Genomic DNA, 18,495 nt, shown 5'->3' with positions numbered 1-18,495 from the left:
ACTCAGTTGGCATTTTGTCCAAAAGGAATTGCTCTAAATGTGTGGGATCTGTAAAGACAAATTTATTACCCTGAAAAACTACAACACACACAGAAACCTTAAATAAAATGTGCACCTAGGACAAGCACATTTCTCAACTAAAGAAAAGATTTTCGTTTTGCTTGGCTTGACCTAGACACATCAGAGAAAATTTGTATTTTCTGCCCACAAAACATTTCATGCTTATATAAAGTATTGCTTCATTAACAGATTATAACATACTATTGACTATATGCTCCTGTCTCACAATCCAGGTCCCACTGCTGAAACCTGTGGCTTGTTGAGATCCTCTAGCATGGCTCCTAGCATCTGGCTTCTGCTCTACTTCTCACTCTATCTGGGGGTCACTATTACTTCTGGGTTTTATAGGTCTGATTTTCTGAACTTCCTGTGGCATTGGCTGATGATGTCAGCACTACTCCTGTATATATAGAAGCCCAGTCCACTCACTGGATGCCTTAGCATCAGGTCTTGCTACCTGCTCCTGAGTCTCTTCATTGTTCCTACTCTGATTGCTCCTTGTGGCCCAGCCATGTTCCTGACCGCACATTGAATGCTTTCTGCCATGATCTTGGATTGACTCTCGTCCATGCTTCAATGATGCTTGCCCTGCCGTCAAATTAACTTTCTTCTGTGTTATGAATGCTACGTATCCTGACTTCAACCTGGCTGACCATGCCTCTACTGCCTGCTACAACACAGTGCCTCAGATCCTACCCATCAGCTACAACTTGTGAGGGCCTGCTTCTCCACTGGAGGTCATTCTATGACCTGGATCTTCACTGCAGATCTAGACCTTTTCCAGGTACATGAAGATCATGACACAGATCTTTTCAGATTCTTGAAGAAAAGTAGCAATAAAGATAGCCCTTGTAGATATATTATCATGAGAATTCTCAAAAAAATCAGACAGCTCAGCACTATCTAACCACCTTACTGGTCATTGATAGTTCTTTTTAATTCTGGAACATAGTAACATTTAGACAGAGAAAACTCTCTATCATACAAGATCTGCAATACTTCATTAACATTTTTTTAAAAGTTGAAGACCTGACAGTAATCTGGACTTAGGAAAATTAAGGACCCATAAGTTTGTAGATCTACTTTGATTTTCAAGTCTGAAATTTATTTTAAAGATATAAATCGTCTTTAATATTAGCTACATTAGTAGCCTACAATATGGAGGTTTGCTCCCTTAAAGAGGAAACATTGTTCTCCATACTTTCAAAACTCTGCTCCAATTAAAATATTTTAGAGGACACATCAGATGAGAAATCACATAACTGGGACATAGTCTGCACCAGTGTGTTTTCAGTTCATGTCACAACTTGCCAAATATCTTTCAAAGAGATGTTGACTGGCTCAGCCAAGACTTCTTCTACCTTTACTTCCTGTAAGAATTGAGACGGTGGTACAGCAATCAATACTGGGACACTTTTCACTTTGGATAGATCTCTACCAGTGAAACCAGCAGATTTAGTGACTGAGAAAGTCAATGTCTCAGAAAGCTGAGGTAGGGGTGATGAGGTCATTTGATCAGGGCTGAAGATGATGTCTTCCCCATCTCCACTCATATCACTGAGTGGAGTACATTCAGTGCTGCACATGGGAATCCACTGGTCCCTTAACTGGGGTAGAAGTTGTAGATAGAGGTAAGAATTTCACCTTCCTTTTCCTTTCCATATTGGTTAAGAAAAAAATCCGCATGGCTTCAGTTGTGCGATGTGGGTCCCACAGTGAAGTGGGGCATCACCTGATGACATCAGTGGAATGTCAAATCAAAGGAAGGGAGGGAAAAAGGTAACCTCCAGCTGTGCTGTTCTTTTCTTCCTCCAGTTTCTCTCAGTGGTGATTTTCTGCCAGGTCAAACAGGTCATGCCGAAACCATTTTGAACTTGCTTCCTTTTTCTCCATTGAGAAAAGCAGAAGGTGAAAGTTGCCATGGGCGCAAAATTGGCACTTCTTTTGTTTAGAAAAATTACCACTAGCATTCTTTGACTTCCTCATTAACAATCTGGAAAAGGAAACAATGAGTGAGGTGATTAAAGCAGTAGGGATGTGAATCGTGTCCTCGATCGTCTTAACGATCGATTTCGGCTGGGAGGGGGAGGGAATCGTATTGTTGCCGTTTGGGGGGGTAAAATATCGTGAAAAATCGTTAAAAATCGTTAAAAATCGAAAAATCAAAAAATCGAAAAACCGGCACATTAAAACCCCCTAAAACCCACCCCCGACCCTTTAAATTAAATCCCCCACCCTCCCGAACCCCCCCCAAATAACTTAAATAACCTGCGGGTCCAGCGGCGGTCCGGAACGGCAGCGGTCCGGAACGGGCTCCTGCTCCTGAATCTTGTCGTCTTCAGCCGGCGCCATTTTCCAAAATGGCGCCGAAAAATGGCGGCGGCCATAGACGAAAAAGATTGGACGGCAGGAGGTCCTTCCGGACCCCTGCTGGACTTTTGGCAAGTCTCGTGGGGGTCAGGAGGCCCCCCACAAGCTGGCCAAAAGTTCCTGGAGGTCCAGCGGGGGTCAGGGAGCGATTTCCCGCCGCGAATCGTTTTCGTACGGAAAATGGCGCCGGCCATACACGTATGGCCGGCGCCATTTTCCGTACGGAAAATGGCGCCGGCAGGAGATCGACTGCAGGAGGTCGTTCAGCGAGGCGCCGGAACCCTCGCTGAACGACCTCCTGCAGTCGATCTCCTGCCGGCGCCATTTTCCGTACGAAAACGATTCGCGGCGGGAAATCGCTCCCTGACCCCCGCTGGACCTCCAGGAACTTTTGGCCAGCTTGTGGGGGGCCTCCTGACCCCCACGAGACTTGCCAAAAGTCCAGCGGGGGTCCGGAAGGACCTCCTGCCGTCCAATCTTTTTCGTCTATGGCCGCCGCCATTTTTCGGCGCCATTTTGGAAAATGGCGCCGGCTGAAGACGACAAGATTCAGGAGCAGGAGCCCGTTCCGGACCGCTGCCGTTCCAGACCGCCGCTGGACCCGCAGGTTATTTAAGTTATTTGGGGGGGGTTCGGGAGGGTGGGGGATTTAATTTAAAGGGTCGGGGGTGGGTTTTAGGGGGTTTTAATGTGCCGGCTCACGATTCTAACGATTTATAACGATAAATCATTAGAATCTGTATTGTATTGTGTTCCATAACGGTTTAAGACGATATTAAAATTATCGGACGATAATTTTAATCGTCCTAAAACGATTCACATCCCTATAAAGCAGATCAAATTACTCAAAGAAGTTAAAACACAAGCAGAGCATGAGGAATTGCAGGAAGATGTTGCTGGATTGGAGGATGGGTCATTTAAATGGCAGATTAAATTTAATGTTTGCAAAGTGATACACAACGGGAAAAATAATCGTAATTATGAAGTACATTTTCAAAGGGGTTTTGCGCATAAAAATAGCATATATGCATGTAAGTAGCATATACTTACGGAAATGCTATTTTATAAATGTCAGAAGTACGCACATATGTTCCATTTTGTGTACACATTTTACTGACAGAAAACAGGTGCAAGCTAAGGGTGTTCGGGGTGGAATCCAGAAGTATGTGCAGTAGCTGCTGTTTTGTAAGAAATATACAACAAATCAAAAGTGGAGAAGAAGATCGGTACACACAGTGGTAAATATCCAACAAATAAAGTAAAACGCTAAGAGAGTATGGATCCTAAACTTAAATAAAAGATTCACGCAATCAAATGTTATGAAACAATTCCATCTTTTATTGTCCAGTTGAATAAGGGTGGATAGATTTTGGTCCCCTGAAATGGACTGTGTTTTGCCGCTCTGGCTGAATCGGGAGGGACAGAAGCCCAGATTGTGACCAGAGAAACTTAGAAAATCTAAAACAAAGAACTGGCTAGCTACAATGAATATACTCATACCAAATTATTGAGGTTGTAACAAGGAGGCGCTATAGAACTCAGCATCTCTGGACACTGAATCAAAGGGATGAAAAATAAGCAAGAAAAATAAGCAGTAACTTATGAAAAATAAGTTACTGTTATGACTGTCAGCTGCGGCCGCCCGCGGCCGACGCAACTCACGTCATGTGCTGCCCTGCTCTCCTCTCTGGGCGAACTTGCGGCTGTGGCCAGTTGCTCCCGACGCATGCCGTCTATCTCCCGGGACTTCTCATGGTGGCTGGGACGTCGCCGACCTCCATGCCTCCTCCGGGCCTTCCTAGACACGTGCGCCTGTTGTGTTCTCTGTTTAGGAGAGTTGTGGGTGGATCCTTGGACCAGTGGCAGATGACCACGCCCCCGGGGAAGACCCCGAGAGGGACCACCGGTCAGGCTCAGAGTATGGAGACAGACACATACTAGTTCTTTTATTAGACAGTATACTGAACCACCAGAGGTGGCAGTAGTGAGCTGGAATGTCCGGCTGGGCTGTAGTCCCTCAGATACCGGAAAAGCGATCCCTGGAGGCTGAGCTGTAGAGAAACTGAAATATAGTGAGTAGGCAGGGTAAGCAGAGTTCATGTACCGGACCTGATGGTAAGACTCACACAATGTCTCATAGAAACCCAGGAGCTGGAATGTATAGGCCCTCGAGGAGCGAGTACCTGGTTCCAGGGAAAGCTCTGAGAGAGCGATGGTAACTCACAGATGTAGTAGGCAGTGCTGACTTCCAGGCAGAAGTGAATTCGAAAAAGTCCGGGAACAAGGGCCCTCGAAGAGCGAGTACCGGTTCCAGACTGCAATCTACAAAGTAAGAGAGAGAGCGAGGCCCCTGAGGAGTGGGTACCCCTGGTTAGTCCGAGGAGGCAGAGTAGCTTAGAAAGAACAAATCCAAATCCGTTGTCATTCCTTATCCTTGCTAACTCGATGTGTTAGCAAATTCTAAGACCTTAAATATCTGTCGCGGTTGACGTCATCTTTGGGGGATGCCCCCGAGGTTCGCGCCATTGCTGGTACTTCAGTCGGGGCCGTACCACGCGTGCACCCTAGGCCTCCATGCAACATGGCGGTAGCAGCGTGGAGCCGGTCCGGGGACACCGGAGGACCTCGGCAGAGGAACGCCGCGGCAGCCAATCTTCCCCCTGGCGAAGAGGGAGGCGCCAAAGAGATGAGGAGGGCAGAGAGAGGGCATCGGGAACCGACGTACACAACAGCACCACTGAGTCTACCTTTAAGGACGCTATGGCGGGAACCTCAGGGGCATCTCCTATTGATGACATCACCTGCCAGGATTCATAAGCACTGCCCTGGGCCTGCACTAATTGACTTGGCAATGAGTTCCTTCACTACTGGTGCTTGTGCCTGTCTGCCCGGACGTCTGTTCCTGCTTGGATCTCTACCTCAGTTCCTGGACTCTGGCTCGGGTACCCGCTCCTCAGGGGCCTGTGTGTGCTTCACGGGAGACTTGTCTCCAGACCTCCCCACTTCTCGGGGTAGTCCCTGCGCCTCTCCAGAGGTCCTGCTTGTTGGCCTCCCCACTCTTCAGGGTCTCCCTGGAACTACCTTACAGAGACTCTTGCTCCATACATCCCCACTCCTCTGGGCCGTGTCTAAATCTGTGCCTACGTCTCTACATCAGTTACTTGCTCCACACTTCCCTGCTCCTCGGGAAAGTGCCCACGTTTCTACACCAGCAACTTGTCTTGCACTTCCCCGCTCCTCGGGGCAGTGCTTATGTCTCCATGTCAGCAACTTGCTACACTCTTCCCCGCTCCTCGGGGTAGGGCCTACGTCGCTTCATCAGCAACTTGCTCCATGTCTCTTCGCTCCTCGGGGCAGCATCTACATCTCTACTTGAATGACTTTGCTCCTGCTTCCCCGCTTCTCAGGGCATTCTCCATTACTACTGCTAATCTGACTCTGCACTTCACTGCTCCTCGGGGCAGTCCCTACGTCATCATACCAGAGACTCTGTTACTACGCTATACTACAGTTGTGTCTCCTACTACTGCTGCCCACGCCTCCCGACAGTGAGGACCTGTGGGGTTCCTCCCCTCAGGCTGTTTCAACACTCACCTCGGGCCAAGGGTCCATTAAACCCACAAATCCTAACAGTTACAATGGACATAGTTTAAAAAAGATCGGATGTGGTAATGTAGTATACAAAAGCACAGCAGCAATGCATAACACAATAGAGCATAGATTGTAGAATTGTCAATCAAACACTTCAAAATAGTTGTAACAGGAACCCCAGAAGGACAGCGTCAAACAATATAGGACCAGAGAAATCCTAAATCAGACACCAAAAGAATATAGAAATAAAAAAATTAAAAACAGGAACGTGGTAATATAATGCACATAGCTTAATACAAGCATAGTATTAATACATACTGCAGTGAAACATCACTTACAAAAACCAATTGAGCACTTCAGACAGTTATAAGAGGGAACCAGCAGGGCCAACGGCACTCAATATAAGGCTTATGTTGGGTGCGGGGATATCCTGAAAAGCACGCCAAAGGACACATGAAACAAGTTAACCAATAGGGGAGTTGACCGGCAAAGGCAAAGAGAATGTAACATCAAAATCAAAGGGAATCAAAGAGAATCAAAAGAACACCGAGCACTCAATATTCTGATTTAGACCTAAAGGGTGCAGCAAATTCAGTGTGAAAAACCACCACTGTTCCCTCTGAATAAGCCATTCTCCAAAATTGCCACCACGGGCACATGGAGAGGGAACTTCAATGGTCAAGAATCAGAAATCCTCAATGCAGTGTGTTGAAATTCGCGCCAATGTGAAATTTTAATATTGCATATCCTTGGGAGATACTGCCAGGCTTTCAACAAAGGGAAAAGCACTTCAGCTTGTCTCAGTATTTGTTAGTCAGGGCTAAGTTTTTATAGATAAAAACATCTAGAGACTGTGTAAAGTATCAGGTACCACTTGTGTCCTATCCAATCAGGCAAACTGTATCTATGCTTCCCTGATACCACCTCCCACCTTAAAATCCAATTAGGCCTAAGAAGGACCCACGTGTCTATTGAGTACTGTCAATCTTCTGTTAACTCTTTGTCCTGTCAATATATCAATCATTGTAGTAGGTCTCGTTCCAGGCCTTTGATCAGTGTCTTGACCTCAGGGGACCTTCAGTGAAACTAATGCGGCTTCATTGCAAGCATTCCATATACAGTTTAGATGTTCAAAATACGCATTTTTAGTGCCCATCTGGTTTGCCCACATAGAGCAAAGGGCAGAGGCAGGTGAAAATATACACCTCACCCCTAGTCCGACAAGAGGAGGAGTGATGTAAGGAAAAAACCTGACTAGTAACAGGATGTGTGTATTTATGCAGGCAGTAAGAGAAGGGACAGTAGCGTGACCAGAAAAGCTGGGAGAATCTGCTTGTGCTACTTGCAGGTCAGACAACACTAACACATCCTTTAAGTTACAGCCCCGAATAAATGTGAAACAAAGGGGATCAAGAAACACTGAGTGTGGTGAAAGTATGCTCCAAAATTGATGAATCAGAGAACAAACTCAGCCCACTTTAGTGCAAAGGAAGGATACAAGTAAGTTCAGAGGAGGATGTCTGATTCCAGGGGGTCAATAGAATTCACGGTTTGCATGATATGGGCAGTTCAGGTCTGTAACATGAAGTCTGCTTGTAAGTATTTACATGCAGAAGTTCACACTGAGGGTCTCCTACCATGTAACTTTACTTCTTCTATGGATGGTGTGTAAGTTTTAAAATAAAAAAAATCAGAGCTAGTTAATGGGGTTTGAAGGATTGGGGCTAATAGGGTAAAAGTGAGGCTATCTAGCTAGGGGGGTTAGGAAGTCCTAGCCTTTGCTGGGACGAACTGGGAATGAACTGAGGAAACAGGTATTTGCGTTGGCTTGCATGTCTAGCAAAATCGCTCCACTTATGCGGTAGAGGCAGCATTTGCATGCACATGCGCATGTTCTGCCGATTTTATAGCATATGCACATAAACGTGCATGTGGTATAAAATGGCTGCGTCTGTTGGCGCAAGCCAACATAAGCGCATACATGTATGCCCACGCGGTTGTTTAAAAGTTATCATCATTGTGAACATTGTGTGTTTTTCATTGTAATCCCTTTGAGAGTGTAACTGTTATTTGATGATCAACTTGATATAATATGCTGAAAATCTCAGCTCAGTGTGCTGCAGTAGTGAGGAAAGCAAATAGCAGGTTAGTATTATTCAGAAAGGAATAGAGGATAAAAGCAAAACTATCGTGATGCCTTTGTATAAATCTATGATGCAATTGCACCTTGAGTTTTGTGTGCAGTTCTAGTTGCCCCAACTAAAAAAGTGTTGCGCCCGTCGGTCGCAGGTGGCTGCGACCTTTGCTGCTCACCTCTTTTTGCCCTGCAGCTCCGATTCTGGCAAAGATGGCCACTACTGCCTCTGCACGCCGACCTTCCTGGCGTTCCTGGGACGGCGTGGGCGATTCCGGTCGCCATCTTGAATTTGGTGTGACTTAGGGCACGTGCGCGCGCGCCTGCCTCCTTATCCACGTCATGGCGGGGACCTTTGGGCGTCCCCTCCACATGACATCACCTGCCTACGTGTATTTAAACCTACCGGACTTTCCTACCTACGAGTTAGCAAGGATTTCTGTCTTGCTTAATTCCGCTACTCAGAGATGCTTCACTTCTTTGTTCCTGCATTCCAGACTGAGTGACTCAGATACCTGCTCCTCGGGGGCCTTGCTGCTCTCAGGGCTATCCGCTCCTTGGAAAGCCTCCTCTGCGAGTCTCACATTCTCCAGCCTAGTGAGTACATCTTGCTGTTACTACGGACAACCTCTCCAGTGTTCCCGTGCCTCGGGTCTTCATTGTGACTACGACAGTAGCTCATCCGCTACACTTCGGAGTGAGTACAAGATCTGCTCTCCTCTCCTCCTCTCTTTACGCTGTGTGGATTCTCGGGTAACCCCGCTCTGCAGACCACTACCGGATCCACACTGCCTTGTGCCTACTTCCAACTCCAGCCTCCGGCCTACCCCACGCTGTGGACCACTACCAGAGCTACCTTGCACAAGAACTACCAGGAGGAAGTATTCCCCAGGTTACCCCGCGTTGCGGGCCACTACCGGAGAATCCAGCTTGAGACCCTTCTACTCTGGACTGTGTTTACTAACCCGCTCCTCGGGTTACATCTGCTATATAATAGAAACCTCTTGCCTCCCGTGTCCATCACTGCTAAGACCCCGCCTGTCCTCCCTGTGGGTGGAGTCAGCTCTCACCACGACCCAAGGGTCCACTACCAAGTACAAACATAACAAAAAGGATCTAGCAGAACTAGAAAAAGTACTGAGACGGGCAATGAAAATGTTAAAGGGGATGGACTGGCTGCCTTATAAAGAGGCAATGTTTAGGGCTTTTTAGCTTAGAGAAGAGTGAGAGGGATATGATAAAAACTTATAAAATCATTTGGTGGAATAGGCTAATAGGAAACAAATATTCTTTCAAATAGTACTACGATTAGAAGCCACTCCATGAACCTTACTGGTAGCAGATTTAAAACAGATTTAAGAAAGCATTGTTCAGACAGCCCATCATTAAGCTGTGGAATTTGTTGCCAGAAGGTATGGTGAAGGTTAATACGGGTGCGCAGGGATTTTTTTTTTCATTTCATTCTGAATTTTTTTTTTTTGGTTTTAGTGCACGCTATTTTTACAGTCGTGCTCACTAAAACGAAAACCCATTCTACCAGTTTGGGAAAAATCCCTGACGCTTTCTGCAATTGCCTTGATCCTCCCAGATCTCCCCAATTTCTTATGTATTTATTTGTTTAATATATCGTCGTTTGGGGGGAATCATCACAACGGTTTACATAAATAATCTTACCCTTGATTACCAGGGTCCAAAGAGGGACAGGCATGATGCTTTTGAAATAAGACACTGGCATAAATTAATAAAATAAAATATCAGAAGCGAATGGGGATTACTCCTGCCCTTCTTTGAATCCCTGGCTTCACAGGTAAGCTCGGGGTTGGGGAGATCCAGGAGGTGGCAGAAATCTGGGGGTGGGGTGTGTTTTGTTAAAAATAGGCATAAATTTAGGTGATGGGCTGGGGGTGATGGTGCCGGTTTGGAAACAAAACAAAACAAAAGTCAAACAAGATTTCTTATTTCCTTTCAAACAAAAGCACATCCCTAATAATAATAATGTTAATTTATAGTTTGTAATTTTGTTAACTTATTGTTCAATTACTTAATTCTGTCCTATCTTCCGACATCCATGTTTTTACTCTCCCTGTTTTAATGTAACTTCTCTTTTCCACTTATACGTTAATTGATTTTTCCCCTTGTTCTAATGTAAACCGGTACGATAAGACCTGGTCTTGAGTGTCGGTATAGTAAAAGAAGTTAAATAAATAAATAATAAATAATAGTTTATGCTATAGCTGGATTTAAAATAGGTTTGAACAAGTTTCTGGAAGACAGGTACCTAAGTAATTTTTAGTTAGGCAGGTATGGGATCGACATTTATTTATTTATTTGAAACTCTTATATACCGGTATTAGTATGCATACATCATACCGGTTCACATTGTAACTAAAGGCTGAAAATTACAATCAACAGGGAGGGGAAACAAGGAGGATTATACATAGAGCAGGAGGCATTGAAATTAGAGCATTAAAACTGTAACGGGTTATTTACAGGACTATATACAGGCTTAAGCAGGTTACTTACAGGAGTCAGTGTAAAAGGGGGTTCAATTAAGGCAGGGGCTGGTAGGGGGGGGGGGGGGGGGGTGAAGATTAGTCAGGGTGGGGGGGTGAAGATTAGTCAGGGTAGGCTTGTCGGAACGAGCAGCAAGGAAGGGATCGGCTGGTGCTTCCAAGTGTCCTGGATTGGCCATTGTTAGAGACAGGATGCTGAGCTCAGTGGACCATTGATCTGACCCTGCTCAGTATTTCTTATGTTCTTATAGTAAGCCTTCTTTTGCTAAATCATCTTTTGCAGCAGATCATAATCAGCTTCTTGCCTCACCCTTAAGAGTACTGAAGCATTTATGAAACAAAAACAGGAATGCCTAAAAGAAGATGCCCCATTCGTCAACCACTAACTACCAATCAGATATTAGCAATCCCCCTGACATTTACATTCCACATTCACATGTTATCAAATGCTGAGAAAAATAATGAAAGAGCTCCTGTGGAGGGCGATTTAGCAAAAGCTGTTTACCAGGGTAAGCACTGCTTTGCCTGGGTAAACTGGATGTTTCAAAACTGCCCACCCTCAATCCAAATAAAACCAAGTGGGCATTAGGTTGGGTGGAGGCAGCCATGTGAGCATTTTGCATTTTTAAAACTTTACTATGCGTTCGTTTTCCTCAGATAAAGACCCCATAGAAAAAGCGGGTGCAAATCTCCTCCGGTCCCTTCTTACCAAAGCAATTTTCCAAGGCAAAGCATGCTCCTACTTTCCCTTTGAAAACTGGTGCAAAGCTCCCAGGTAAAAATACCCACACGTTGCACCAGCGCGGTCACTTCTGATCATCACTCACAGTATTCTTAGCACATTCATCTGCAGATGGAGCAAGCTACGATCATCTTCTTGTCTTACTTGGGACTGTGCCGAGATGGTTGCTTTTAAAAAGCTATTTTCTTTGGCTGATGAATATGACAATCATGTCTAATATCCATGACGTCACCAGTCACAAAAAATTGTATTGTATAAACAATAAAGCATCTGCATACCAGACAGCCACTATCAAAACAAAATCTTCCCATGTGTTCCTCATTAAATACCAGCATTACAGACCACTCAACAATCAGACATTTCTGAAAACCTCAATGTGAACATATGAATGGACTAGTAAAAAAAAAAAATAGAAAAGTTTCTACTGGTTTTAAGATGTGGCTGTTGAGTGGGTCCCTCCATTCAGTTAGATCTACTTACAGGTTTACCTCTTATATGTTGCGCTGGAGATGGACCCTTGGCCTGGCACAGGATTGGTACGACCCTCTGAGGGTTCCCAGAGGGCGCCTGCTGCCAGGAGGCGGAGCACACAAAGAGACAGAGGCTGACAGGAACTTCATCAATAACAGTCCGGGAGCTCCGCAGGTTGAGCCCTTGGTTTCCTGGACCGCCTGGGCTTAGGTGGGCCTCTGGGGGTCTCCTGGAGAGATAGCGGAGAGATGTGCCCACCCGTGGCAAATGCCCGCTCTCCCAGCTCACGCACAGGCCACTCTCCTGTGCACGCGATTCAGTATTTTAATTTATTTTAATTAGGGCCGGTGGTAAAAAGAGGCGCTAGGGTCACTAGCGCGTCCCTAGCGCCTCTTTTTTGACAGGAGCGGCAGCTGTCAGCGGGTTTGTCAGCCGATGCTCAATTTTGCCAGCATTGGTTCTCGAGCCCGCTGACAGCCACGGTTTCAGAAACCAGACACCGGCAAAATTGAGCGTCCGGTTTTCGACCCGCAAGCCGCGGGCCTATTTCAAATTTTTTAAAATATTTTTTTTACTTTTTTTTAACTTTCGGGACCTCCGACTTAATATCGCCATGATATGAAGTTGGAGGGTGCACAGAAAAGCAGTTTTTACTGCTTTTCTGTGCACTTTCCCAGTGCCCAGAGAGCTTAGCGCCTACCTTTGGGTAGGCGCTAATTTCTGAAAGTAAAATGTGCGGCTTGTCTGCACATTTTACTTTCTGTATCGCGCAGGAATACCTAATAGGGCCATCAACATGCATTTGCATGTTGCGGGCGCTATTAGGTTCGGGGGGTGGGTGGGTTGGATGCAAGTTTTGGATGTGCTATTACCCCTTTCTGAATAAGGGGTAAAGCTAGCGTGTCCAAAACACGTGTCCAATCGCGGGGTAACAGTGTGCTCCGCCGGAACGCACTGTACTGTATCGGCCTATCATCCTCCCACCCACAAATCTCTAACAATGGACAAACAATGGAAAGGTATTACACAAAGGGAGGACAAGTGGCAATATGAGTCATTATGATGATGCTATTTTTTCTCACCTCGCCCACTCTGTTTGTCTTCAGCAACTCTCCTGTGATCTGCACTTTATTTCTTCCAGTCAGCACTGACAACCTGTGCTGGGCTTTCTTTTATCAGAAAAATACATAATTGGTAAGAACAAATTTTGCATTGAGCAAACAATACTATCTAGCCAAGGGAAAAATGCAAAAATAAATCTTTTTATATAATAATTAAAAATTGCATTTTATTACTTTTTACAACAAATAAACAATATAGAAAGGTCACATATTAAACACAAATGAAAATAAATATACAGATTACCTTGCTAACACAATACACTACTAGGGCTCACTAACACAATTATCACACTTAATATAAAAAATTAAACCAAAATCAAGTAACATAAAAAACACCCCCCCCCACACACAAAATAAAAAAAAACCAAATGACAGCAACATAAACAAAATTTTACGATCTTCAATATCCCAATCTTCCTATTATCTTAAAGATCTTAATATAGGAAAAACAATTCTTTAACAAATAAGTCCAACAGAGGAAAAAAGAACATAACAAATGATAGAGTACAATTCAGTCTTCATAAATCACTTTTGATTTCCCAGCTTTTTTTCACAGGCACTACAATAAGAACTTTGTGAATAGACACAGTTCTAGCATATTATCTTCCTAAATCACACTTAGGGGTAGATTTAAAAAAAATGTGCGTCCATGTGCGCACACTACCTGGCATGCACACATGGATGCGCGATTTTATAAGATGAGTGCACGTTATAAAATTGGCGGCGGCGCACACAAGGGGGGGTGGTCAATTTGGTCCATATTCACGTGGCGACGCATCAGGGCCTTCCCCAGTTCCATTCCAGTCCATTCCAATTAAGGAGCAGACTGGGAGGGAACTTTCCTACCCCCTACCCTAATGTGCCTTCCCCTTTCCCTATCCTACGTACCCCCTATCCCTATCCCAGGGCCCCCCATTTTTTTACCTTTTCTTTTGCTCCTGCAAAGGAGCTGTAGTAAGTTGTATGTGCCGACACCCTGCCGGTGCACGATCCCCCAGCACAGCAGCAAATGGCCGCTGTACCGGGTGCCTCTAGCCCCACCCCATCCCGCCCTCCGGACCACTCCTCCCCACCCCCCGGACTGCCCCTCTGCCGAGGCCTGGCTCTTGTACGCCTAAAAGGGGTTACGTGCACGGCCGGGCCCCTTTTAAAATGCACATGGCTCGCTTTACGCATGTGGGCCATTAAAAATCTGGCCTTTAATGTCCCAGCTCTTTACATGAAAACAATGATGAAATCTTCATAGACACAGTTCAAATATCAATATGATTATTGTAAACTGCCATGTTTGTCCATTATGAATGGAGGACTGCCAGATTTGTCCATTAGGAGTGGAGGAGAAGCCTAGTGGTTAGAACAGAGAGCTATGAACTAGGAAACCAGCATTCAAGTCCTACTGTCTCTTCTTGTGACCTTGGGCAAGTCACTTTACCTTCCATTGCCTCAGGTACAAACTTAGGCCTAGATTCATCATTCATCCCAGAAAATAACCCTGTTAGATTATAAGCTTTCTGGGGATAAGGAAATACCTACAGGACCTGCATATAATCCACTTTGAAGCACTGAAAAAAAAAGTGGAATAAAAATTATATCAAAAGAAAATCTCCTTTGATGGATAATAGATGAAATTGTTGAGTATATTCCAAAACATGATGATCATCAAAGTAAGGAGGATGAGGAAAATGTAACTGAGCATACTCAGTTTAGTGAATTTGCTTTTTGTGTAGCTTCCATATGCTATATTTAGCACTCATGAAGGCATAATATATTTCCTCTTACATTAATACATATCTACTCCCAGAGAAAATAATCATTTAAATGATCGCAGTTCAATATTGTTTATTAATAAACATAGTACAAAATTCATAAATATTAAAAACTATCACACTCACCACCCCCATTCACACACATTAAAAATGCATTATATGACAAAATAATAATGTTCAAAACATGTATTTAACCATGTAGATCTTCCTTGTTACGATCCCCCCAGTTGCTGCGCTACAGGAGGTATCTCACCTTTCCACCGGAGGCCGCTCCGAAGCCAGGGCCTCGCCTGCGCTCTATCCAGGACATGCTCCAGGGCCTGAGAGGCCTAGATGTTCTTGAGGCCTGCCTGTGGCTTGCTTGGCTGTTTGGACTTCCTGGTTTCTGGCCACACCCTTTTCCCTAGGGGCTGGCCCGCAGCTCTCTACCCCAGTTATAGGGCCAGCAAGGGGCGGTCCTGGCAAACTCCTCCCAGGGAGTTACCCACTTCAGCTGTATAAAAGAATTTTCTTGTCAGTTCCTGCAGGTCTTTGGATTGAGCACTACAGTCGTCTGTACGTCTGCCTTGATCCAGGTCCTCCGTGGTCCTGCTTGCGGTGATGGCTCCCTGTCCAGTGTCTCTGCCTTGATGTCTGTTCCGGATCCCATGCCTGATCCAGTTCCCGCCGTTCCTACCTGCTTGAGGCTGCCAGGAGTGCAGCAACCTTTCCTGCTTGAGGCTGCCAGGAGTGCAGCAATCTTCCCTGCTTTGGCTGCCAGGAGTGCAGCAACCCACCGCTTCCTCTTCCCTGCGCGTGTCATGCTCCCGCGTTTGTGGGACAGGGTTGTCCGTGACCAGTCCAGCCGTGCTGGCTGTGTAGGGCGCCTTGAGAGACAGTGCCCATGTCTTGCTTCAGCCCTTGCCCTGATGTCTTCAATGTCTTGCTTCAGCCTGTCTTGGATGTCTTGCTTCAGCCCCCGTCTGACATCTTCTGTGTAAGGACTCTGTCTGCCCTTGCCTCTGTCCGGCCTGCCGCCCATTGCCGTACCCAGCGGCAGGTCCGAAAGGGCCGGGAACAGTTGGAGGACCATTCATCAATCAACATCCCCGTGTTGGTTGCCATGGGCGTGCAGGTCCGGCTGAGGGTCAGACTCCACTCCTTACTCCCTGCTACTGTACCCGCCTGGCTCACCATGCCTGCTCAGCTCACCTCCCACGGTGTGGCTTGGGGCTCCCTAAGTCTTGCCGTGGCCCAAGGGCTCACCACCCGCTTGAGACGACCGTGCTCCATGCATGCTCGTAACAGAATCCAAAGGCCATGAGCTCGGTGAGCTGTGCTTGTGATGGACTTGTTTGGTTCCAGAATTTTTCTTCGTCTGCTTTTGTCTCACGACCTGCTGGAGGCGCCAACTTCTGCTATGGATTACGACCTGCTGGAGGCGCCAGCTGTTTGGGTTCCCACGACCTGCAGGAGGCACCTGCACCCAAACCATCTGTTCCTTGTTCCCAGGATGGAGTTCCACGACCTGCAGGAGGCGCCTGCGCTCCTCCTGATGTTGCTGTAGTTTCTGCCCCCCCTCCCCCCCCCTCTTGCTTCTTGCTTCTGCTGTGATCCTGCCTTTGCTCTTTCTTGCTGTGGTCTTGCTTGTGTCCTTTGCTGTGTGCCTGGGTCTGCTTGTTTGTGCTGTGTGCCGCGTGGATGCTCGTTTGTGCTGTTTTCCCTTGTTGCCTGTTTGTCCTGTTTTCTGTCCTTCGTTTGTTCTGTTCTGTTCCCGCTTGTTGTTTCCCGCTTGTGGGCTCCCGTCCTCCTCGTTCCCGCGTTTTGTTTTCCCCGCTTCCTGTCTCTCGCCCTTCGCTCTTTCACCCTTCGCTCTTTCGCTCTCTGCCTTCTCGTTCATTGCTCTTTCGCTTGGGGCTCCTTTGCTCTCTGTTCCCTTGCTCTCCGCTCCTTTGTTCTCCGTTCCCTTGCTCTCTCGCTCTCTGCTCTCTCGCTCTCTGCTCCCTTGCTCTCTGCTCCCTCTTTTGTATTTTTCTGTGTTGCTCGCGCGGTCTCCGTTCGCTCGGTCGCTGCTCGCGCGGTCTCGTGTTCGCGTGGTCCCGTGTTTCCTTGGTTTTGTCTGCTCCCGGTCTCGTGCTCTTGGTCTCTCGTCGTGTTTGCTTGCTTGTTTGTGGTGAGTGTTTGCTTGCTTGTTTGTGGTGAGTGTTTGCTTGCTTGTTTGTGGTGAGTGTTTGCTTGCTTGTTTGTGGTGAGTGTTTGCTTGCTTGTTTGTGGTGAGTGTTTGCTTGCTTGCCTGTGGTGAGTGTTTGTTTTTCTTGCTTGTTTTTTGTTTTTGGTCCCTCTGAGAGGGGGGGGGGGATTCTTTAAGGGGGGGGTACTGTTACGATCCCCCCTGTTGCTGCCCTACAGGAGGTATCTCACCTTTCCACCGGAGGCCGCTCCGAAGCCAGGGCCTCGCCTGCGCTCTATCCAGGACTTGCTCCAGGGCCTGAGAGGCCTTGCTGTTCCTGTGGCTTGCTTGGCTGTTTGGACTTCCTGGTTTCCGGCCACGCCGTTTTCCCTAGGGGCTGGCCCGTAGCTCTCTACCCCAGTTATAGGGCCAGCAAGGGGCGGTCCTGACAAACTCCTCCCAGGGAATTACCCACTTCAGCTGTATAAAAGGACTTTCTTGTCAGTTCCTGCGGGCCTTTGGATTGAGCACTACAGTCGTCTGTACGTCTGCCTTGATCCAGGTCCTCCGTGGTCCTGCTTGCGTTGATGGCTCCTTGTCCAGTGTCTCTGCCTTGATGTTTGTTCCGGATGTTGCCATGAAGTCTGTTCCTGATCCCATGCCTGATCCAGTTCCTGCCGTTCCTACCTGCTTGAGCCTGCCAGGAGTGCAGCAACCTTTCCTGCTTGAGGCTGCCAGGAGTGCAGCAACCCACCACTTCCTCTTCCCTGCGCGTGTCACGCTCCCGCGTTTGTGGGACAGGGTGGTCCGTGACCAGTCCAGCCGTGCTGGCTGTGTAGGGCGCCTTGAGAGACAGTGCCCATGTCTTGCTTCAGCCCTTGCCCTGATGTCTTCAATGTCTTGCTTCAGCCTGTCTTGGATGTCTTGCTTCAGCCCCCGTCTGACGTCTTCTTTGTAAGGACTCTGTCTGCCCTCGCCTCTGTCCGGCCTGCCGCCCATTGCCGTACCCAGCGGCAGGTCCGAAAGGGCCGGGAACAGTCGGAGGACCGTTCATCAATCAACATCCCCGTGTTGGTTGCCATGGGCGTGCAGGTCCGGCTGAGGGTCAGACTCCACTCCTTACTCCCTGCTACTGTACCCGCCTGGCTCACCATGCCTGCTCGGCTCACCTCCCATGGTGTGGCTTGGGGCTCCCTAAGTCTTGCCGTGGCCCAAGGGCTCGCCACCCGCTTAAGACGACCGTGCTCCATGCGTGCTCGTAACATTCCTCTTATATAAAAAACAATGTGTTTATGACATTTGTGTGTATAACATAGTGTATTGAATTTAGTCTATACAAGAGATAAGATTGTTGTTGATGATTACGAGAAAGATCTACATGGTTAAATATATGTTTTGAACATTATTATTTTGAAATATAATGCATTTTTAATGTGTATGAATGGGGGGTGGTGAATGTGATAGTTTTTAATATTTATAGTTAGAATTTTGTACTATATTTATTAATAAACAATATTGTATTACGATCATTTAAATGAACATTTAGCACTCAAGCATATAAAGTACTGAGATGCTCTA

General features: G+C 46.7%; 1 long non-coding RNA gene across 1 annotated transcript; it reads right to left on the bottom strand.

Annotated features, from left to right (window-relative positions):
- Nucleotides 1-1,099: 1,099 nt before the first annotated feature.
- On the bottom strand, nucleotides 1,100-17,221 carry LOC115081693. Its single transcript, XR_003853858.1, has 3 exons — nucleotides 17,169-17,221; nucleotides 12,964-13,050; nucleotides 1,100-2,053 (listed from the first exon to the last, which is right to left on the bottom strand). It is a non-coding gene; the product is annotated as an uncharacterized LOC115081693 (long non-coding RNA).
- Nucleotides 17,222-18,495: the final 1,274 nt, after the last annotated feature.

Source organism: Rhinatrema bivittatum, chromosome 1 (genome assembly GCF_901001135.1).
Source record: "Rhinatrema bivittatum chromosome 1, aRhiBiv1.1, whole genome shotgun sequence".
Classification (NCBI taxonomy): Eukaryota; Metazoa; Chordata; class Amphibia; order Gymnophiona; family Rhinatrematidae; genus Rhinatrema; species Rhinatrema bivittatum.
This window is presented reverse-complemented; position numbering and strand designations above follow the sequence as displayed.